General features: G+C 42.4%; 1 protein-coding gene across 1 annotated transcript in view; it reads right to left on the minus strand.

Moving 5' to 3' along the window:
* LOC121538553 (serine/threonine-protein kinase fray2) overlaps positions 1-20590 on the minus strand; it is a 29675-nt gene extending 9085 nt beyond the window's left edge. Inside the window, exon 1 of the mRNA XM_041846680.2 lies at positions 20308-20590. The gene's annotated coding sequence lies outside the window, so the exon portion shown is untranslated. The remainder of the gene's footprint in view (positions 1-20307) is intronic.
* Positions 20591-25503: the final 4913 nt, after the last annotated feature.

The raw sequence follows: 25503 nt of genomic DNA on the forward strand, positions 1-25503 counted from the left end.
CAATGTCTTGACCATTTGACCAAGAGGGCCGACCCGGTGTTATTCTTCCAATGTATACCTATTATCAATACTGACTGTTCAAGTCAAAATAGGGCTGACAAATGTTTAAAAAATATAATAATAGCAGGATTTTTTATATAAAGTGCATTACAAGAATATTCACATCTTGATATTTTCCAAAGTAACATTAATGTTGACATTAATTCTAGTAGCAAACACATTCACACATTTTCAAATAGATAAAAATCTGTTTTAATAATAATAAATTATCATATTTGTAAAGCTCTTTTCATTATACAAGAATCATCTCAAAGTGCACAAAATAAAATAGTAAATAGGAGAATAGTTTAACAAAAATAATATATCTAACCATATCATGAAAGCAACAATCAAAGTCTAGGAGGAAGGGTAGGCCAGCCGATAAAGATGAGTCTTAAGGCCTGCTTTAAAAGCTCCAACAGTCTGAACAGCCATGAGATTATTTGGGAGTTCCATAGGCGTGGTGCGTGGGAGGGAAAGGCACGGTCCCCTATTGTGCAGAGCCTGTGTATTAAATGTAACAAAAACCAATGGACAGCTAACAATAACAGAAGCTAAAAATAGCTAGTTAGGACGCCTACCACAAAGCTAGCTAGCGGTTAGCAATTAGAATGCAACCATTAGATAAACATTTTATAAAAGGTAACCTTCTAAAATACATATCATTAGCTTGGTTCATATGTACACATGTAAATGCACTCAACATGAACCCTCATTTGTAAAAATAAAACGATTTAAGATCCAACACATTTATAATTAAAATAAAAAATAATCCGGAAAGTCATTATTCTCATTGACTTCCATACAAAAGCGAGCTATCTAGCTAGCTACTTAGCTTGGCTACACTCATGCAAATGGCAAAATCTCACTTGTTTTTCATTCGGTCAAAACAATTCAATTTTACATCAAAATGACCAACAAAAACTCAACACAGTTTAGTTAAACATGTTATCTCTAGATTTTGAAAATGTAACCATGCTTACAAACTGGAAAATAGGATAAACAATAAGGAGACACAGAAGGCTAGCTTCTCGGTTCTTCTCACTGGGCTTCATCCAACGGTCACGGACCAACATATGAAGAAGAGAGGTGCGCGCCTGCAGCTTCATGAAATGGGTTTCCATGGCCGAGCAGCTGCACACAAGCCTAAGATCATCATGCGCAATGCCAAGCGTCGGCTAAAGTGGTGTAAAGCTCACCGCCATTGGACTCTGGAGCAGTGGAAACGCATTCTCTGGAGTGATGAATCATCTGACAGTCCGACAGACGAATCTGGGTTTGACGGATGCTAGGAGAACGCTACCTGCCCCAATGCATAGTGCCAACTGTAAAGTTTGGTGGAGGAGGAATAATGTTCTGGGGCTGTTTTTCATGGTTCAGTCTAGGCCCATTAGTTCAAGTGAAGGGAAGTCTTAACACTACAGCATACAATGACATTCTAGATGATTCTGTGCTTCCAACTTTGTGGCAACAGTTTGGGGAAGGCCCTTTCTAGTTTCAGCATGACAATGCCTGAGTGCACAAAGCGAGGTCCATACAGAAATGGTTTGTCAAGATCGGTGTGGAAGACCTTGACTGGCCTGCACAGAGCCCTGACCTCAACCCCATCGAGCACCATTGGGATGAATTGGAATGCCGACTGCGACAGCCAGGCCTTATCGCCCAACATCAGCGCCCGACCTCACTAATGCTCTTGTGGCTGAATGAAAGCAACTCCCCGCAGGAATGTTCCAACATCTAGTGGAATGCCCATGATTTTAGAATGAGATGTTCGATGAGCAGGTGTCCACATGCTTTTGGTCATGTAGTGTATCATTCTTAGTTTAGCTTGTGTAAATTCCCCCGGTGTACATATGTATAGATTGCACTTTCATACTGCTACAGTGCTATTTGGGTTGTTCATTGGATTCGTCCCGCCATTCTTCATATATTGCCTTTTTTTTTTTTTTTTTTACATTTGAGCTGTTTGGCACTTGACTGCATTGTTAGGAGGTAGTAAATTAAGCATTTCACTGCATGGTTATAACCCCTGCTAAACTGTGTACGTGATCAATAAACTTTGATTTGATTTGACATGTAAAACTGCAAATTCGATTTTCACGTGAATGTTTTTCACATGTGAAACTGCAATTCCTCATGTGACTTAAAGATTAGTGTTTGGCCTTTTTGGTCTAATGGTCAAGACATTGGCTTCTCCCGTGGGAGACCCATGTTCTTATCCCGCTGGTTACAAAACCACACGTGAAATTTATAATATCACATGTGAAAAATTCGGAAATCCATGTGAAAACCCACATGTCTGATCCCGAAAATGTCACATAAAAAAGCACTTTTTTATTTTGAAAATGTTCACGTGATTTGTTTAAACGTGTGTTCACATATGTGTCTGAAAACCTCATGTTTTTTATTTTTTTGTAAGGGCACATACAGATGTAAGGACTGGGAAAAACCCAACCTGCAACATGTAAAGTGTAGTTATGCACAGAATCTATAAAAAAATGTGAAGATCACACAAAACGTGTGGGCAGCTATGATAATTCACTGATGCTGTGGAGTAGAGGTGACATGCAAACTTTCACAATCTGTTAAATGCTATTTTCATAATTCACTTTGACAAAATCTGACCTAATCAGATAGGGGTGTTTAATAAACAAGCAGCTACACCCATTACATCAACGTGCTACTATAATTATATATAGTATTATTATTTTTCTCTTGTTTTATATGAAAAATAAAATAAAATTTTACATAAACCAATAAATAAATAACCAAAGCAATAACCACAACAAGAAACAAGTCTACTTTTTTTCCAGGAACTATTGAATAAACCTGCTTAGGAAGAAGGACTTTTCCAAACCATTGTTATTTTGTTGTTTATTTACGAATGTATTTATTGGTACTAAATAAACTATGAACTGCAATTATGAGAGATTTTAGATATCTCAGGGCAAATACAATACTACTTAAAAAGTTATTTAAATTCATTCTTATTTCTTTGCATATTAAACATTTGATATTCGTAGAAAATGACTATTACACTCATGTAGGTGACAAAAAATATAAGAAAACAATCAGGAAAACAATCTATTTGATTCAATCAACTCATAATTAAATGGATTTAAAATAAATAACCCAGTTAAATGGATTACATTGTGCCTCTGTTAATTCCTAGGCTTGTTGATGGCTTTGTGCATGCAAAAGAAAACACTTTATTCCACGGTTATTCGTTTCAATCCAGTTAGCAGTGCTTTTAAATGTGCTTTTCCCTTGCTATGATTTAAATGCAATGTAATCTAATGTACTGTATCTTTAGGAAGGATTTATACTGTGGATTAGAGAGAAGGAATAAGTGCCAACTATTTATATTTTATCCACCAACTCTAATATAACCACAACTACAACTGCTCCTCCTATTATTCTTTTGCTTCTTCTTCTTCTTCTTCTTCTTCTTCTTCTTCTTCTTCTTCTTCTTCTTCTTCTTCTTCTTCTTCTTCTTCTTCTTCTTCTTCTTCTTCTTCTTCTTCTTCTTCTTCTTCTTCTTCTTCTTCTTCTTCTTCTTCTTCTTCTTTTTCTTTTTCTTTTTCTACTACTACTACTACTCCTCCTCCTACTACTACTACTACTGCTACTACTACTACTACTACTACTACTACTACTACTACTACTACTGTCAATTAAAATAACTATAATTACTTGAACTACTAATATTTTCCAAAAACCTATTTATGTGTAATAAAATGTAATATAATCCAAATGATTAAGCTAATTTCCATATGCACATCTCTTTCCATGTATGGTTGATAAAGTTCCAGTGATCAGCAGTGTGTAAATATAGAAGCAGCAGTTCAGTCATAGCGAAAGGGGAACAGAGAGCGAGCACAAGACTGATCAAAGTGTGTGTCATTACAAGTCGATGGAGAAATGACTGTACATATTGGGCTATGGTTGCCCTATGCCATTTTTTTCCATATTGAGAGCGTTTTTTGTCTGAACAGTTGAGTACAAATAATGCATTTCTTATACTTTAATGTAAAAGAGAATCGAAGAGCATTTGACTTTGTGCTGACTCCCCTGGCCCAAATCAGACACACACACTCAAACACACACAGTCAAACACATACATAACACACACACACACACACACACACACACACACACACACACACACTAGTGAAGCGCAGGTCAGCTTTTTGTTCATCCGCACCCACCCTCAATTGCTAATTACCCATCCGCAACCGCCCGACTCTATATGATAAAGGGAAAAACTGAGGGCCGCACCCAACCCTAACCTGCAAATATAGAAAATGTGCTGTACAGTCAGAGGAACTATTTTTTGACAGGCCCTTTTACATAGGCTTACGTTTCTGCTTATAATTTCTAACATTTTGGAAGGCTATTTGTTAGTCAACTTCTCTATAATAAGATACATGCAGCTTCTCTTCTGTCATTACTTTTTGCCCTTGAAGACTAAATAAACCCTTGCTCACCAAAATAATGTCATAAATCGATAGAATCTAGTTGACATTGGTAAAGTTTATCTCTGCTTCTCTTGAGCAGCAAAGACATTTAGGGACCGTTGAGAAAATGCAATAACTCTAAAAGAAACTGGAAAGATTTTCCATGCAAAATGTTATGCATAAGTTTGACCGGTTTTAAGGAAATGAATAGCTGTTAAAACTACCCAAGATGTAAGATTTCAGTTCGGCTTGGATGCATATTTTATGTGTTTGAAATACTATCAGCTTTTTTGATGCTGATAAAGTTAACACCACCACCTTTACAGACGGTCCCTAACAGCACATTCTTTCTCTCAAGATGCTGAAAGCAACACATTTCTCCACTCCTGTTCCTGAGTCAAAATGTACATTTGGTGTATGATTTTACTGCAAGAAATGCTTAATTCTGCACCAGTTAATATTAGGCTATGTGAGAGGTTATAGACCTACAGTCAGTGTCCAGATTTCAGTTAGGCCTACTATTCCACTTAACCCGTCTGAATAGTATAGTTCCCTTGACGTGCCATTTTGAAGTCCCCGTCTTGTGACTGTCACATTTGTATAGCGCCTCACAATCATCACAACATATCTTGCAGTGCTATCATCCTCTTTTAGCACTTCACCAAATCTTTCCCGAAAATTATGCTAGTGTTCTGGCCTTTTTCTGCACAAGTTCCCAAAAGCATTTGGCAATTGCCGTGCTACAGTTAGGTCTTAAAGGTTTGGCTTAGGCTACGCACTAACGGCAGATACAAATTATTAAAGAAAAATCTGAATATGGATTATAGATAGGCTATGAATTGCACAAAAATGATACATTTATGGATTTTTAATTCATTGTTTTCTTTATTCAATCTTTATTCAACCTGCTCGCCTTTCACTCACCCTTTATCCACACAATATTTTGTGACACTAATCTCGCCCGCCTGCCCCGAAGAGAACACCGCAGGGACTGTGTGTTATGAGTCAACCCGCGCATCACTAACACACACACACACACACAAATGCACACACACAATCCGATGAAAACATAATGTTCTGTCCATCATGAATGACATGACTCACAAAGGCGTTATTGCACTCTAACTGTCAGTCAGACATCGAGTACATAGAGCAACAAGAAAGGTCAAATGATTAAACCCAAACCAAAAACTAGTTCGAATGAGAATGCTGTATTGTTCTCCCTGATGAGTAGTGGGTATCTGGTGTCTGATCACGTTTCAGCCCAGAGTAGGGATCTGTGATGGACATCTGACGCAGCAGAAATATGTTGCTGAATGTAACAGAGCTCTCCATCCGTAGAGGAGAGGAGGAGAGGTGTTAGAGAGAAGAGGATAGAGGGAATGCAGGCTGTATTTGGGTCCTTTGATTAAGTATGTGAAATGTGAATGTGATTGTGTCTGTGTATGTGAGAGCACTACTCTCTCCCTGTGTGTGGTGGCTTACTCTGCAGGGTGCCTGAGGTAATCCAGAGAGAGGCCAGGGTGATATGGGAGATAGCTGATTGGGCTACAGGCCAGGTCAGCCTTCCAGGTCCTGACCCATTCTCAAGCAGGATGAGCCAGCCCAGCCCACAGTAGCCTGATCCCCACTGAGGCTGATCCCCTCAGAAGTTACTATTAACACACACAAACGTTCAGAAACACATTTACACACGTGTGTACTGTGTATATACATGCTCAGAAATGCATGAATCCACACAAACATACTTTCATAATCTAGGCCTATACATAGGCACAGAGGCAGGCACACAGTGGATCAGTACAATTGTACAAAAGTGTGGCAAGAGACACAGCGTAGTGCTCATAGAGAGTGTGAGAAGGGAGACAGCGCGAGAGAGGGAGAAAGAAAGCGGGATGGGGCAGAGTGGGGGGGAGGGGGGGGAATAAGAAGATGGAAGGAGACATATAGCGTCATGCAAACGAGAGAGAGAGAGTAAGGGCTGTAACGTATAGCTTCGCTAATCCCTGTGAATCTTCATTGGTACAGCCTAAAACAGGCTTAGAACATTTCTGGGAGAAACCCCCCCCCCCCGTGTAGTGGTACAGGCCGTCAGCCCCGTGGGTATAAATAGGGCAGCTATGGCTCCTTAAGCTGGCTTTTACGCAGTATCAGTTAAAAATATGACTCGGCTAATTACATCCAGGTCAGCCACTCAGCAGAGTGAGAAATGGGAACCTATTCTCCTCCTCCGAACTCTCCTCGTCTACTCCTCACCGTCCTCCCTCTGTCTGGAGAGTACTACAGCAGACCTTCACTCTCTCTCTCTCTCTCTCTCTCTCTCTCTCTCTCTCTCTCTCTCTCTCTCTCTCACACACACACACACACACACACACACACACACACACACACACACACACACACACACAGTTTTGTATAACTAACCATGTGGGGACACACAATTCAGTCCCATTCAAAATCCTATTTTCCCTATCCCTAACCTAAACCTAAACCTAGCCCTAACCCTAACCCTAACCCTAACCCTAACCCTAACCCTTACCCTTACCCTAAACCTAACCTTAACCCTAACCTAAACCTAACCCTAGCTCCTAACCTTAATCCTAAAACTACCCCTAGCTTAACCCTAAACCCCCTTGGGACTAACAAAATGTTGGTCAAATTTTTGTTTGTTTACTATTCTTGTGGGGACATCTGGTCCACACACACAGAGACACACACACACACACGTGTACACACACACAAAAAAACACACACACACACACATGGTTTCCATGTGTGTGACACCATTCCATTTGCTCCATTTCAGCCATTATTATGAGCTGTCCTCCTGTTATTCTAAAAACCTCTCTGCTGACATTTTAGCATGGGGGCGTTGTGTTGTTTTCCTTCATTGACATTTAACTGTCTTCCGATGGAGTTTCATTTGATAAGATTTCCACCACATAACAGTCATAACATGCTGTATTAGCAGTTTAGCAAACCATAGAGTGGGCTATGGGCTTGGATGGGGCTGCATTGCATGCAACAACACATACACACACAAAAACATGCACACCCACTGTTTTTCACCCATCCTCAATTATGCATGTAAATAACAAATAGTATCATATCTTGCTCCTGTGACTGGTTGAATTGGTGTCATATTGGCGTCATGGATAATCTTCCGCCACCCTGACCCTCAACTTGGGGGCCCCTCAGGGGTGCGTGCTTAGTCCCCTCCTGTACTCCCTGTTCACCCATGACTGCGTGGCCACGCACGACTCCAACACCATTATTAAGTTTGCCAACGACAAGACGGTGGTAGAGACCTGGCAGTGTGGTGGCAGGTCAACAACCTCTCCCTCAACGTGAGCAAGACAAAGGAGATGATCGTGGACTACAGGAAAAGGAGGGCCGAGTATGCCCCCATTCACATCGATGGGGCTTCAAGTTCCTTGGTGTCCACATCACTAAGGACCTATCATGGTCCAAACACACTAAGACAGTCGTAAAGAGGGCACGACAACGCCTATTCCCCCTCTGGAGGCTAAAAAGATTTGGCATGGGTCCTCAGATCCTCAAAAAGTTCTACAGCTGCACCATCGAGACCATTCTGACTGGTTGCATCACTGCTTGGTATGGCAACTGCTCGACATCCGACCGCAAGGCACTACAGAGGGTAGTGCGTACAGCCCAGTACATCACTAGGGCCGAGTTTCCTACCATCCAGGACCTCTATACCAGGCGGTGTCAGAGGAAGGCCCAAAAAATTGTCAAAGACTCCAGCCACCCTAGTCATAGACTGTTCTCTCTGCTACCACACGGCAAGCGGTACCGATGCATCAAGTCTGGAACCAACAGGACCCTGAACTGTTTCTACACCCAAGCCATAAGACTGCTGAACAGTTATCAAATGGCTATCCAGATTATTTGCATTGACCCCATTATTTAATTCTTATTTATTCTTTTTATTTGCACGGGACTCTCTTGCACAGGCTCGATGTACACTCACTGGACTCCAACCACACTCTCACACATACTATACTGACACTCCAACACACGGACACGGACACACACGGACACACACACAAAACACACACACATGCATATTGATGCCACACACACACACACACACACACACATTCCTTCACACTCTTCACATACAGTACTGTACGCTGCTGCTACTCTCTGTTTATTATCTATGCATAATCACTTTGCCCCTGTCTACATGTACATATTACCTCAATGACCTCAACTAACCTGTACCCCTTCACATTGACTCAGTACCGGTACCCCTTGTATATAGCTTCGTTATTGTTATTTTATTGTGTTACTATTTGTCCTTTCATTTATTTAGCAGATTTTTCTTCCTTTTTCAAAACTCTGCATTGTTGGTTAAGGACTCGTAAGTAAGCATTTCACGGTAAGGTCTACACCTGTTGTATCCGGCACATGTGAGAAATAAAAATCGATTTCATTTTCATTGAGCTGCATTATTATGCAAATAACCACATCACCACAGGATGGCATACAGAGATGCTCATTATTTGTACTTGGACATATAGACTATGTGGTCCCATGTCAAGCTGTACCAGCACCCCTAGCAAGCTGTAACCCCCATGCAGCACTGTGACACACGCAAACAGCAGTCTTTACTGGCTGCCAATCCGACCAGATTAGCCAAGCTCAGAGCACCTGGTGTGAGCAGAACTCCTGCGCTATGAGTTCAGTGACCCGCTTACCAGGGAGACAGAGAGAGGGTGAGAGTAGAAGATGCGTGTAGAAAGAGAGAAAGAGTGGAGAGGGAGGAAGGGAAAAAGGGAGAGAGATAAATGGTTGCTGGTGAGAGAGAGAGGGAATAGAGGGAGGAAGGTAGGGAGACATATAAAGAGAAAGAGTGGGAAGAGAGGAAGGGAAAGGGAAGGGATAGAGTAAGAGAGAGAGAGAGAGAGAGAGAGAGAGAGAGAGAGAGAGAGAGAGACAGAGAGAGAGAGAGAGAGACAGAGAGAGAGAGAGAGAGAGAGACTGCTGGCCAGGGATGATCAGTCAAACAGTGTTTTCTCCAAATAGCTATGGTAACAAACTGTCAGTAACAGTTAAACATACAGTATGGTTCTGTCTATCACCATGGAGACCAGAGCCCAAGAAGAACCTGTCATCACCAAGGTGACAGCGGTTAAGGAACAGACAGAAAGTATAATGTGTTGATTTCCGTAGTCACCTAGAATAGCAGCAATTATCTGGAGCAGTCAGGTGTGCTGTGATCAGTGTTACACACTAACACCCTGACAGCTATATGGGTAGACGGGGTGATACTGAATACTGTGATTACTCAAACACATATAAATCCACCTACATCCACCACGTTACATAATATATAAATATCCTGACACATTACATAATATATACAACAAATTTGGGACCTATATTACAAACAACGATCACCTTTGACACCCAATCAAAGTTTGATTCAACCAAAATACAAAGCAACTTCTATGGTGTTATTTTGTGCAGTGACAGAGCCAACTAGAACCGTCGCAAAGAGCTGAAAAGACCTTGATAAAAAAAGTTCATGTACAGTACATAAGCCCAGATGTCTGTCTGATCAGTTTCGAAAATACACTCAGGCCACATCTATGTCTCTCTGTCTCTGTCGCTCTCTCTCTGTCTTTCTGTCTCGGTGTCTCTCTCTGTCTCTATCTCTCTTTCTCTGTCTCTCTCTCTCTCTGTCTCTCTGTCCCTCTCTCTCTGTCTCGCTCTCTCTCTGTCTCTCTGTCCCTCTCTCTGTCTCTCTCTGTCTCTGTCTCTCTCTCTCTGTCTCTCTGTCCCTCTCTCTCTGTCTCGCTCTCTCTGTCTCTCTGTCTCGCTCTCTCTCTGTCTCTCTGTCCCTCTCTCTCTGTCTCGCTCTCTCTCTGTCTCTCTGTCTCTCTCTCGGTCTCTCTCTCTCTCTCTCTCTCTCTCTCTCTCTCTCTCTCTCTCTCTCTCTCTCTCTCTCTCTCTCTCTCTCTCTCTCTCTCTCTCTCGGTCTCTCTCTCTGTCTCTGTATCTCTCTTGTCCCTTTTATACCCGCCAACTTTACAATACGTTCTTCTTTTTACTGGCTTTTTTTTGGTTATATCTGAAAGGTGAAGCCGGTAACAATCCCTATGCTTTAAATTCCATGAACAGACCTACAGTATTATGTTTAATAATTATGTTTGTTATGTTTATGTTTCTTTGTGATGGTGTATATTCAATAGATTTACTCAAATAGACGCCCAGCCACATCTGCACACCCCTACTCCCACCTGCACAACTGGATGTATATAAGGCATATGCCAGCAAGGAAATTGAAAAATGCAGGACTGTTTGAAAGGGGGTCATATAAACATATTGCCAGATTTCATTTTCTTCAGGTAACATACTGTCAATTATGTCTGAAATAGCTATCTGTCTCTCACACTCGCTCACTCGTACCTGTGTGTATGTGAACTGTGTGTGTGCATGCACATGTCTGTATGATTTTGTATCTGTATGTGTTGTCTCTGTGAGGAGAAAGGGAATCAGCAAGGCCTACCCAGTGGATGTGGTGTGGGAGTATGGTGGGAGGCAGAGGTGAGAGGTCAGGAACCCTGCTATAGTCTCAGCATGGCGGAGGAGGACAACACTGCTGTACTCCTGTGTCCTGCTTGAGTCATATGTCTTACGCTGACTGTTGTTATCGCACACATGCACGCGCACACCTGTAGCTGTTTTGAGCTAAGGTTAGAACTTGGGGAGGTGAAGCTGATCCTGGATCTGTGCCAATGAGTGAGCTGTTAGCTCAGGCCCAGGGAGCTGACGGCTGTAGTGTAGTTGTATGTTGCACCGCTGTGTGGTTTTAGGCTTTACTATTGGAGTAGTGAGCAGCCCCACTATCACCTTGCTGCCCTGCTGATCACAGAATGTGCTTATCCTTTCCCAGGGTTTAGAATAGGACCCACACAGAGCTAGGGAGACTCATTTTCACACACAAACACACACACACACACGTTGACGCATGAACACACATTGACTCACACACGCACACATGCATGATGTACACACACATACATACACACACACACTGGTGATGCGCGGGTTGACTCATAACCCGCAGTCCCCGCGGTTGTGGATGAAAGGCGTACGGGTTGAATAAAGAGAAAACAATGCATTAAAAATCCATAAATGTATCATTCTTGTGCAATTCTTATCTATAGGCTACATGCAGGTTTTTCTTTCATTATTTGTATCTCGCGTTAGTGCATAAGCCTAAGCTTTAAGACCTAACGGTAATTTTTTTATTTCACCTTTATTTAACCAGGTAAGCCAGTTGAGAACAAGTTCTCATTTACAACTGCGACCTGGCCAAGATAAAGCAAAGCAGTGCGATAATGGTAATGGTAATGCGCCAATTGCCAAATGATTTTGGGAACTTGGGCAGAAAAAGTTAACGTCGATCCACTAAGGCAAAAAGGACAATGTCAGAGTTTAATTAAATAACATAAAAGCTGCAAAATGGAGAGTTGTAAATAAATAGAAGGGAGGGCCAGAAAAGTAGTCTGATGTTTGGGAGAGATTTGGTGTGATGTTAGAAGTGGTAAAAGAGGATGATAGCAGTGCTGCTATGTAATGGGTGACAATTGTGAGGCGCTATACAAATTCGACACATGACGGGGACTTCAAAATGGCACGTAAAGGGAACCATACTGTTTAGATGGGTTAAATGGAATAGTAGCCAAACTGAATTCTGGACACTGACTGTAGGTCTTTAACTTCTCACATAGCCTAATATAATATTAACTCCTGCAGAATTAACAATTTCTTGCAGTAAAATGATACACCAAATGCACATTTTGACTAGGGAACAGGAGTGGAGAAATATGATTTATTTATTTCAGCATCTTGAGAGGATGAATGCGCTGTTAGGGACCGTCTGTAAAGGTGTTATCTTTATCAGCATAAAAGCTGATAGTATTTCAACCACATAAAATATGCATCCAAACCAAACTGAAATCTTATCAAAAACGTATTTGTTCATTTTAACAGCTTTTAATTTCCTTAAAACCTGTCAAACTGATGTTGCACGGAATATCGATTCCATTTTTATTGCATTTTCTCCCCGGTCCCTAAACATCTTCGCTGCGCGAGATAAGCAGAGATGAAATAGAAAAGAGAAAACTCACTCAACAGATGTCAACTAGACCGAAGCATTCATTCTATCGATTAATGACATTATTCTGGTGAGAAAGTGTTGAATTAGTCTTCTAGGGCAACAAGTAATGATAGAAGAGAAGCTGCATGTAAGTTGACTAACAATTAGCCTACCAAAATGTCAGATAATATAAGTAAAAACATAGGCCTATCTAAAAAGGCCTGACTGTACAGCGCATTTTCTATATTTGCGTGATAGGGCTGGGTGTGGGCCTCAGCTTTTCACTTTATCAAACATAGCATATAGTCGGGAGGTTGTGGATGGGTTGTTAGCAATCGGGGGCGGTGCGGGTGATTAAACAGCTGACCTGCACATCACTACACACACACACACACACACACACACACACACACACACACACACACACACACACACACACGCACACACATAGAAACCACTGCTCCCGCCCTGCATTTCCATCTGAGTTTGGTGTGAAAGGGTGTAATGGGAGACCTTTATCTCTTCCCTTTTCCCTGCATCCATCTCTACCCATCTCTCTCTACATTTTTGTCTCTCTCCATCTCTCTATCCATCTCTCTCCCTCTCACCTTCTCTCTCTCGCTCTTTCTGCTTGAGTGTGCTTCCTAACGACTGGAGATAAAGAGATCTTGAGAGCGCTGGAGTGTAATGACTGTCGACTCGGGGTATAGGAGGTGTGTGTTCTTTACTTTATGTGTGCAGGTGAATGTGTAACTTTGACATGCATATGCATATGGGTGTGTGTGTATGTATATATGAATCAGTGTGCGTGTGTGTGTGTGTGTGTGTGTGTACGTATATTATTAATGTAGGTACAGAGGCATAGCAGGGTGTGAAGGAGCACTGTGATAATGACAGGCATTATGTAAGGTGCAGATTGCATAAGGCAGATGGGTATTTTAGTCCCACATATTGAGGATTTATAAGTAATTTTGCAGTGGGTGTACTGTATATATGCCCGTCTGTGTGTGCATTTGTGCAGAGAGAATGAATGTGAAAGGTTTACAAAGAAAAACTTCCAAAAGGACTAATTCGAGGCAGAAAGGAGTTGGAGCACTCAACACAAAAAGCAGATATTGATTTAGTTTTGCTCATGAATGTGTTTGAGTGTGTGTATGTGTTTTTTGGTTATATGAGAGCCAATGAGTGTACAACACGTACTGTAAGTGCACTCTCTGAAAGGGGCTGTATGTATGCATATCGGTTTTTGTTTGAATATCTATCCATATGTGTGTAAGGGTGTCTGGTCTAAGGTCCTAATTACTATCAGTTTGACCTCAGTGAGCTGTGTCCAGCAGAGCTTTGCTGACATGTCACCACATACACACACACACACACACACACACACACACACACACACACACACACACACACACACACACACACACACACACACACACTCAATAATACAGTAGTAGCCCATGTATTGTAGAGAGTCACAGTTGCGAGTCAGAGAAAGACTCTCCAACTGCCTCTCCATGCCTCCTCTCTCAGCTGTGCCTTGCTCTATGCATGAGTGTACCCCTGTAAAAATAGACCTCTTAAAGGGCCAGCAACCAGGCAGTCCCAGACGAGAGGGTTCAATTCAGGAAGTACACTGAAATTCCAATTCCAATTATCTTTCATGCGTTTCAATTAGGAATGTGTGTGTGTGTGTTTGTGCATCTGTGCGTGCGCATGTGTGTGTGTGTATGTTTCTAAAAGAGGGAGAGTGAGTTCATTCTCATTCAGAGATGTACTCACTCTTCAGCATCCCCCACACGCTCACACACAACACACACATGCTGTTGACGATAAACCTTGGATGAAATGGTTGTAACACAATTTATATATTATCCCTTTAGTTACGGAATGAACACTGGTGAGTTCTTGGGTGATACAGAGCTCTTTAAGCTTCTGACCTTGCCATTCAAATTAGTATCATTATGTAATCTGTCAAAGAAAAGGAGTCAGCAGGCAGTGCCAGGTAGGTACTCAGTTTCCCAATGAAGAAATGTTTTTGAGTGACAGTGAATGCAACTGACAGGCCCAGTGGGAGTCAGACGCCGTTCCGGGTTGATCACTTCACCTCAGAGGATTGAGACAGGAGACTACACCTTCAAATGAAAACGAAGGCCTAACACAAAAATCGACATGTGTGAACTGATACCAGCCCACCCTACCAACCCTCACGCACGCAAACACACACACACACACTCACACTTACGGACTTACGCACACACACACACACACACTCACACACACACGGATGCACATACAGTACATATGGACATACAGAAAAACACACAGTACCATAGAAGTGCCCAACTTTGCCTAGTCATTTCAAAGGCAAGGGCGAATCCGACACCAAAAACAACAATGAAACGGTTGAAAGCACAATCGATTCATATACGCGCAACAGACTAACAGATCCTGACCATGCATACTCTTACGTTATAATATGATATACAGTATCTCCTAGCTCTGGAATATTACTGTGAGACAGCTATATGTCTGACACCAGAGAACCATTCAGTAAACTCTCTTTTCAGACTGGAAGGGTTTGAGGTTAGCCGTGGACACTGATTTATGGTCAATTTAGGATCAACTTCTACTTGTAGTATTCTAACCATCTTCAACAGTCAGTCCAGGTGGGAAGGAAATAGTTAGACTACATGTTAGAGTGCAATACTTGGAAATGGAAGTTATTCTATGTAAACTGACTTTGAGGTACCAAGAAACACACTGTGTAATTGTAAGAGGTTTGAGTATGTGAGCTGTAGTGGCTGGAGCACTCCTGTGGAAGCAGAAAGAGATATAATCATGCACGTATGTGCATTGCCTTCTCCACCATAGTGCTATAACTAGATATCACGCAGTGGGCAGAGAAACAGGGAGTGCTCGCGTGTACTGTACAAAAAAAAAACACTCACCTCCACAGAGTGTTATAGCACACACATACACATACATACGGACGCAAGTGCACACACACACATCTAGGTATATGCTCTTCAACACCTTTCAAAGTGAAGCCCCTGGTGAGATCCGTCTCAGACTGTAGCGACACACAAATCAAGTTCCCTTCTCTTCTTAAAAAATGCACTGTAATGCCACAATATTTTCTCTGTTGCAGGTATGAATGGACCCAACCCAGACTGCCTTGTTCCTGTGTCTGTCACTCACATCAGTCTAGCTTAACTCCTTTTAATCATGACCTTGATTGCAGTCTATTTGTCCGATTATCTGTGTTTGTCCTGCACTTTGTATTGGTCTAAAGGGACTGTTCTTGTGAGAAAGGTTTCCAATGTCTATCTTACAAATAAAGGCAATTAATTTGATCCTTGAATACAGAACCTTGCTTTCTGTCTGTCCTTTACCCCCAACCTCCACCTCTACCACCAAATCTACAGTCTGTATCTACCTCACCCCCCTCTCCCATATCTGCCCTCTACATGGGGGTATCTATCCCGTCTGTTTCACCACTGACCCCCATCTGTGCCTCCTCTCTGTCTGTGCCAACCTAATTTAGATAGGCATATATGTTTCTGCTTATATTTTCCGACATTCTGGTAGACTATTTGATAGTCAACCTGTCTATAATTAGATACATGCATCTTCTCTTCTGTCATTACTTGTTGCCCCAGAAGACTAAATAAACTCTTGCTTACCAGAAAATATTTCATACATCGATAGAATGAATGCTTCAATCTAGTTGACATCATTAACGTTTTGTGTTTCATCTCTGATTCTCTCGCGCGGCAAAGACATTTAGGGACCGGGGAGAAAATGCATTAACTCAACAACAAAAAAACAGGGAAAGATTTTCCGTGACCGGATTTAAGGGAATTAAAAGCTGTGAAAACGACCCAATATGTTGCTGATAAGATTTCAGTTCGGCTTGGATGCATATTTTATGTAGTTGAAATACTATCAGCAGACCCCCACCAGCCACTAAACTTGAATTTAATTTACAAGGTAATACAAACTGACCACAGTATTTAAGTGGCAGTCTTTCTCCAATGTACGTACAATGACATAATCAACAATCTTTTGATACATTAGGAGAGGAGTTGGAACTTGAAAGCCCTAAAAAGGCATATGCTTCAAAGTACAAAGAAGTACTTTGCTTTATGTTTTTTTGTGTATTCTCTGTTAAATATTTGCTCAGCCCACATGCTCACACACTCTATATATGTAATGTATATAATAACTATGTATTCATACTATGACTCTCCCATTCCATGGAATGCCCACCGCCATCATATGTCTGCTAAAATGTTTTATCTGGTTCTTCAATGACAGAGGGAACAGACAAGGTTAACTTTGATTCTAACGTATTACTTGGAATGTGCACAGGCTTCATGATGGGCAAAAAAAAGCATAAGGTTCTTGAACACTTAAAAAGATTGTCAGCAGATGTGATTTTCCTGCAAGAGTTACAGTGAGGGAAAAAAGTTTTTGATCCCCTGCTGAGTTTGTACGTTTGCCCACTGACAAAGACATTATCAGTCTATAATTTTAATGGTAGGTTTATTTGAACAGTGAGAGACAGAATAACAACAACAAAATCCAGAAAAACGCATGTCAAAAATGTTATAATTTGATTTGCATTTTAATGAGGGAAATAAGTATTTGACCCCTCTGCAAAACATGACTTAGTACTTGGTGGCAAAACCCTTGTTGGCAATCACAGAGGTCAGATGTTCTTGTAGTTGGCCACCAGGTTTGCACACATCTCAGGAGGGATTTTGTCCCACTCGTCTTTGCAGATCTTCTCCAAGTCATTAAGGTTTCGAGCCTGACGTTTGGCAACTCGAACCTTCAGCTCCCTCCACAGATTTTCTATGGGATTAAGGTCTGGAGACTGGCTAGGCCACTCCAGGACCTTAATGTGCTTCTTCTTGAGCCACTCCTTTGTTGCCTTGGCCGTGTGTTTTGGGTCATCGTCATGCTGGAATACCCATCCAAGACTCATTTTCAATGCCCTGGCTGAGGGAAGGATGTTCTCACCCAAGATTTGACGATACATGGCCCTGTCCATCGTCCCTTTGATGCAGTGAAGTTGTCCTGTCCCCTTAGCAGAAAAACACCCCCAAAGCATAATGTTTCCACCTCCATGTTTGACGGTGGGGATGGTGTTCTTGGGGTCATAGGCAGCATTCCTCCTCCTCCAAACACGGCGAGTTGAGTTGATGCCAAAGAGCTCGATTTTGGTCTCATCTGCTTTCTTGAGCAGGGGGACCTTGCGGGCACTGCAGGATTTCAGTCCTTCACGGCGTAGTGTGTTACCAATTGTTTTCTTGGTGACTATGGTCCCAGCTGCCTTGAGATCATTGACAAGATCCTCCCGTGTAGTTCTGGGCTGATTCCTCGCCGTTCTCATGATCATTGCAACTCCACGAGGTGAGATCTTGCATGGAGCCCCAGGCTGATGGAGATTGACAGTTATTTTGTGTTTCTTCCATTTGTGAATAATCGCACCAACTGTTGTCACCTTCTCACCAAGCTACTTGGCGATGGTCTTGTAGCCCATTCCAGCCTTGTGTAGGTCTACAATCTTGTCCCTGACATCCTTGGAGAGCTCTTTGGTCTTGGCCATGGTGGAGAGTTTGGAATCTGATTGATTGATTGCTTCTGTGGACAGGTGTCTTTTATACAGGTAACAAACTGAGATTAGGAGCACTCCCTTTAAGAGTGTGCTCCTAATCTCAGCTCGTTACCTGTATAAAAGACACCTGGGAGCCAGCAATCTTTCTGATTGAGAGGGGATCAAATATTTATTTCCCTCATTAAAATGCAAATCAATTTATAACATTTTCCCTCACTGTACATTGCAAAAAAGGAGACATTTAATATTTAAAGAGGAGCTGGGTTGGAGAGGCCTACGCTGCCACCTACTGTAGTAACAGAAGAGGTGTAGGCATCCTGATAAATAAGAATACACCATTTGCCCTTATATCCCAGCACACGGACCAAGAAAGTTGTTTTCTATTGTTGAATTGTACCATGCATGGTGAAAAATAAACACGGATTTCAAGATATATCCCACCAGGGGAAAATCTGGGTATTTTTAGATAGAATTCAAGCTATATTAGATCAAATCCAGACAGGAACTATTATTTTAGCAGGCGACCTAAATCATACATTTGATAAGATTGACAGACTTAGTAATAAAAATGGCAAATTCAAAGAGCCTCCAAAGAGGCAAAAAAAAATTCTAATCTACAGTACACCTGGTGACTACTATTCCCAACTGCAAAATATTAATCTTTCTTCTCTCAAAGTAATATAAGCAAGAATTGACTACATTTTTATTTCCAAAACAGTACTCAAAAATTCATGACATAGTGATATCGTATCATTCTCCGGTATCATGCTTAATTACTCCTGTTCCCGAGTCAAAATTTACATTTGGTGTATAATTTTACTGCAAGAAATGTTTAATTCTGCAGGATTTAATATTATATTAGGCTATGTGAGAGGTTATAGACCTACAGTCAGTGTCCAGATTTCAGTTAGGCCACTATTCCATTAAACCCATCTGAACAGTACAGTTTCCTTGACGTGCCATATTTGAAGTCCCAGTCTTGTGACTGTCATATTTGTATAGCGCCTCACAATCATCACACATAACATATTTCCCTAACATTAGGCTACTGTTCTAGCCCTCCCTTCTCTTTATTTTCAACTCTCCATTTCACCGCTTTTCTCTTATTGAATAAACTCCAACATTGTCCTTTTTGCCTCAGTGCAGTGGATCAACGTTAACCTTTTCGGCCCAAGTTCCCAAAAGCATTTGGCATTTGGCAATTGCTGTGTATTTGGCGCGCGAACAGTTAGCTTTAGGGCCTTAAGCTTCCGCACTAACGCCAGATAAAAATAAAGAAAAGCAAATCTCAATGTAGGCTATAGATATGAAATGCTCAAGAATTATACGTTTAGGAATTCTTAATGCAGTGCTTTCTCTTTATTCAACCCACCCGCCCTTCATCCACACAATATTTCATGACCCTAAACCAGGCCGCCACATGGATATAACCACGGGGACTGTGGGTTATGAGTCAACCCGCGCATCACTATTCCCCATATTTACCCCCATATCTGTCCTTCATGTTTGCCCCCCCATTTGTGACTGAGGCCCCTGGCTATCTCTGGACTGGGTCTATTTCAGCCCACTGCTCTAATGGTGAACCTACTGGAACCTACACCTCTCTATCCCTTACACACACTGGCGCGCACACGTGCACGCATGCACGCACACACACACACACACACACACACAGGTGCGCAGATACACACACACTGCTATGCAAGTGCAGTACACACATGCTGCTATACTATATACAGTAAACACATGCTGCTATACTATATACAGTACACACATGCTGCTATACTATATACAGTACACACATGTTGTATTTCCTTCTCACCCACACTAACTGTATTTGTTTTTACCCCAGACACTAAGCACACTTTCTTTTAATGTCACACATACCTATTATTCATATAGTCCCGCAATACAGCACATCCTCAAACAAGAAACTGCTGTATGCATATATTTTATCCCTTCAATCTATATATTTTGTCTTTACGTCTCACACACACTCCCACACTCACACACACCCACACACTCGGAGGGGAGGAAGCATCCAGGTTACCTACCTCTCTGGGTGTCTTTGTGTGGTGAATAACAGAGTGAGTGCTCATTGACTCAGCCAGCAGTAAAGCAGTTAGAAACATCCAGTTTTGATACTGCTAGCCTCTCTCTCTTTTCCCCTCCCCTCTCTCTCTCACTCTCTCTTTCTGTCTCCGACTCACTGTCTTCACTCTGTTCCTTCCTCTTCACCTTGTCTCGCACTCTGTTTGCTCTTAACTCTTCTATGTTCTTACACTCTCCCTCTCTCTCACCTCTCAAGCTAGCTCTACCTCTGAGTGCGCTCTCTCTCTCTCTCTCTCTCTCTCTCTTTCTCACTCAAGCTTGCTTGATCTCTCTACCCCCTCTCTCTCGTCTCTCTCTCTCTCTCTCTCTCTCTCTCTCTCTTGCACAGACACACACAACTATATCCCTCTATCTTTTTCCCTCTCATAAACTCTCTCTTACACACTTACAATGCCCTTCTCTCCCTCTTCTCCTTTCTTTCACACAGACTCTCTTACTTTCTCTCCCTCTAACACACTCTCCTTCACACACGTGATCTCTACCCCCCTTCCCCTCCCTTCCCTTCACTCCCTCTCTCTCTCTCTCTCTCTCGCTCCCTTCCTCCTTCTCTCCCTCCTCTCTCCCCCTCCCTCCCCTCACTCTCTATCTCTCTCTCCCTCCCTCCCACCCTAACTCCCTCCCTCCCTCTCTTCCTCCCTCACTCCCTCACTCCCTCTCTGCGTGTATAATTAGCCAGAGCTCAGTGCGGGGCTGATAGCTGATAGAGTCAGGCTCATTGTGGGAGCGTTAGCTAACAATAGTGTTAGCAAGCAGTAGTGTTAGCAGCAGCAGCAGCATTAGTGTTGCTGGGTGGCTAGTGTTTGGCTGAGTGCCAGGCAGCTACGCTCATTAACCTCCTCAGAACGGAATGCACCGGCCCATATCGCACGCCATTGGCTACAACACCCCTGCCTCTCCCAGTGCATCACAGTGCATTAAAATGCTAGGAAAGGTGTGTGCAGCAACCAGGATGCGAAACGTTTGAAAAATGTGGGAGGTTTTTGCATGATGATTTTTGTCATAGTGATATTCTTTCAATAATTACCTAATGGGAAAAACTTGATTGAATGTTAAAAAGATGCATGTTTGATTTAATTTCAATTTTAACAACCAGCATAATAAATCAGTACATAGTTAAGTGTTATTATTTGAATGTTCTTCCTTGTCTAGCATCATGTGATGCTTATCATTCAACCATGAACAATAAGGTCCTTTCACAACTCTGCTTATGAAACCACTGTGAGGTAAGGGACAGCCGAGCACAATGGAGCACAATATAGCATTTGTGGCCTCCACCCATCATAAATGACATAGCATAAACCCTCAACAGAATTGACATGGCTCTCCATTAAAAAAAAATAACATACAATATATACTGAACCAATATGGCGGCACAGTTTACTCCCAAAGGTTGAATCCTAAGATGTGTGATGGGGAGTGATTTTAAAATACACAGCTGGTGAGAAAGAGTGTGACTAGCACATGGTGAGAAGTCACATGTTGTGTGTGTTGTTGCTTATGTGAGCATTGGGCACAACACAGCCCAAACCCTGCAGTATTATTTCCCCTTTCTTTCTTTCTTTCTTTTTTTCTTTCTTTCTTTCTTTCTTTCTTTCTTTCTTTCTTTCTTTCTTTCTTTCTTTCTTTCTTTCTTTCTTTCTTTCTTTCTTTCTTTCTTTCTTTCTTTCTTTCTTTCTTTCTTTCTTTCTTTCTTTCTTTCTTTCTTTCTTTCTTTCTTTCTTTCTTTCTTTCTTTCTTTCTTTCTTTCTTCTCTTCTTCTTCTCTCCTCTCTCTCTCTCTCTCTCTCTCTCTCTCTCTCTCTCTCTCTCTCTCTCTCTCTCTCTCTCTCTCTCTCTCTCTCTCTCTCTCTCTCTCTCTCTCTCTCTCTCTCTCTCTCTCTCTCTCTCTCTCTCTCTCTCTCTCTCTTTTCCTCTCTCACTTATGTATTCTCTGTTGTGACTCAAGGACCATTATCTACTGATAGAGTATACCACCTAGTGTACAGTACATGACTCAACAAAGTATATCACAGCAAAGTTATATCGACCTACGTAACCTTCGGTCTCTGTTTGTCTCCTATCTGACACACACACACACACACACACACACACACACACACACACACACACACACACACACACACACACACACACACACACACACACACAAGTTCACTTTGACTGTCCAGGAAGGGATCGATGTGGGTAGGACAGACGTATAAACAGCTACTGGGGGATGGAGAGAGCTCTGGCAGTACGTCCTCTGTGATCTGGCTTCAGGAGGGCAAGCCAGGAACACGCACACACATCCTGACAAGGCAACTCTGACACAGACACAGAGAGAGGGGGGAGCTGGGGGCTTTCTGGATGTAACTTGATGCAGTTGACCTAAAATCAAGGGTCTGAAGGAAACTGTGCACCCTGCAGAATCATAGAACGAATGGCCTGCCTGACAATAAAGCACATGGACTACAGAATGGGTTCAGTATAGCACATGAAGTTAAGTGAAACATCCAAGTCCTGGAGAGGAAATATTGCTCAAATTTAGACAGATGCTGAACCAATCAGGACACATACAGATGGACAGACAGGCAGACAGAAGCCCAACCAAGTTGCAGAAAGACCCATGACTCTTACCAACACTCGGCGGTGACAAGGCCCATGTGAAAATGATTTCGCAAGTGTGCCTGTGTGTGTATGTATATGTGTTTGTATGTGTATGTGTGTGTGTGTGTGTATGTTGTGTGAAAGTAACTCACCCCGTGTCAGTTACTCCTCTGTCCTTATCTTTTTTATACCTCTTCATCCTGCTATTCCTGTACTATGTTAATATATCAAGGGAAAACCAAAGCATCCGTATGTGCCTGATTGATAACAGCACACTAAAATAACATGGATTCTTCTGACAGCGTTTTAGGGGATTTCAGGGAGTTCTGTGTCTTTAATAGTGTCACGGTAGAATCACAGATTCAGTGAAGCGGACCGAAATATCCCGGCTTGCTCTGAAAGTCAAAAATATCGTATTGCATAAGATGTTGGAGTGACCTGACCATGTAGATGCAAAGTGCAACTGAAGCTGTCTTGCAAATGCATGCACAAATGTATATGCAGGGATGTACGCATGTGGGTGTGAACACACACACACGCAGACACAGAATACCCACACAAACCCTCATACCCATACTCGGGCACACACACGCACGCACGCACGCACGCACACACACACACACACACACACAGTGATGTCCTATTATTGTCCTGCTGGCAGATCGGGGCCGGGCGGCAGCAGGGAAACTGGAGCTGGGTCAGAGTGCTGGCTCAGGGAACAGGCCCAGAGAGAGAGGAGCACATTGTGCAAAAAGAGAGGATTGTTACACACACACAACTCTTTTCTCCATCCGCTTTGAGGCTTCAGCAAATGTCACCCAACCAGCTACTGGCAGGACAGCCTGACCAGATTTTACACTCACATTCATACATCTCTCTCTTTCTATCACTCAGTCACTGAATATCACTCTCACTCATTCTCTCCTAAACTCTTTTCTCTTTCACTCTGTTCTCTTTCTGTCCCTTCCCTTTTACTATTTGTTTGTGTCTGTTTTTTTGTATTTTTATCACTGTGTTCTTTATTTTTAGTCATTTAGCAGATGCTCTTATCCAGAGCAACTTACAGTTAGTGAGTGCATACATTATTATTATTATTATTTATTTTTTAAGTTAATACAGGGTTCATACAGGGTTGTGGGAAACGAACCCACAACCCTGGCGTTGCAAGCGCCATGCTCTACCAACTGAGCTACAGGGGACCTGTCCTCTGTTTTTAAAGGCTGCAATAAGTTGAATTGTCCATGGTAGACTTCTAGGAATGAGTGTGTGCGTGGGTGCGTGCGTGTTTACACATGTGTGTCTGTCTGTGTGTGTGTTTGTCTGTGTGTGTGTGTGTCTGTCTGTGTGTGTGTGTCTGCTTACATCTCTTAAATTATTTCCTCCAAAATGGACATGAGCTCAGCCCTATGTACCACTGTATGAAGCAACTTACCATATATCATTCACTAAAAAAGGTGGAGCACTAATCCAGTCATGCCAAGATGGCTTCTGCTGCCCTTTGGTTTTCACTGCCAACCTCTTCCCTCCCCCTCTCTCTCTCTGTATTTGTCACCCTTTTTGTCTCTCTTGTTCTCTCTATTGCTCTCTTTCTCTCCCTCCCTCCCTCCCTCTCTCCCTCTCTCTCTCTCTCTCTCTCTCTCTCTCTCTCTCTCTCTCTCTCTCTCTCTCTCTCTCTCTCTCTCTCTCTCGCTCTCTCTCTCTCTCTCTCTGTCTGTCTGTCTTTCCTGTTTTACTACCTGTCCTTTCCCTCTCTATCTAAAAATACTGCAGGCCTGTCACTATAACAGATCACCTCAGAGGAAATTTGGAGCCAGCACTGGACACTGCTTTACACACACACAGACACGCATGCACACACACATACACACAGTGGTATTAACGGATTAATGCTTGTTCACACAGCGTGTGTGTCAGACTAACAGGTCAATCATGCAGGCTCTGCTACAGGAGGAGTGTGAGGGCAGGTAGCTATGTCATTGGTAGCACCCAGACACTTACACACACAGACACATAGACACAAACTGGTGTGTGTGTGTGCATGTCTAGTTCATTGTGTAATCAGAGTATCTGAGATTGTGTCTAGTGTTTTGGAAAGAGAGAAAGGAGGAATGCACGAAGTTTGTGTATGTCTGAAAGAAACAGGGTGAGAGATTATATTTGCAGAAGAGATGGTGTGTGAGAGAGTGTTTATGTAGATAGAGAGAGAGAGAGAGAGAGAGAGAGAGAGAGAGAGAGAGAGAGAGAGAGAGAGAGAGAGAGAGAGAGAGAGAGAGAGAGAGAGAGAGAGAGAGAGAGAGAGAGAGAGAGAGAGAGAGAGAGAGAGAGAGAGAGAGAGAGAGAGGAGAGAGAGAGAGAGAGAGAGAGAGAGAGAGCGAAGGAGAGCAAGAGTTGACAGGCTACACTTGTGACTAGTAAGGAAATTAAATAAATAAGTTCTCGCTGCAGCGTTCACACTCTATGTAACTCCTGAGAGTCTGGCGAGGAGTGAGAGAGGTGTCACTGTAAGATCCCAGAACTGCTGTTTCTATGGCAATGGCTGTCTCAGGGCGACCC

Source organism: Coregonus clupeaformis, chromosome 24, assembly GCF_020615455.1.
Source record: "Coregonus clupeaformis isolate EN_2021a chromosome 24, ASM2061545v1, whole genome shotgun sequence".
NCBI classification, from domain to species: Eukaryota; Metazoa; Chordata; class Actinopteri; order Salmoniformes; family Salmonidae; genus Coregonus; species Coregonus clupeaformis.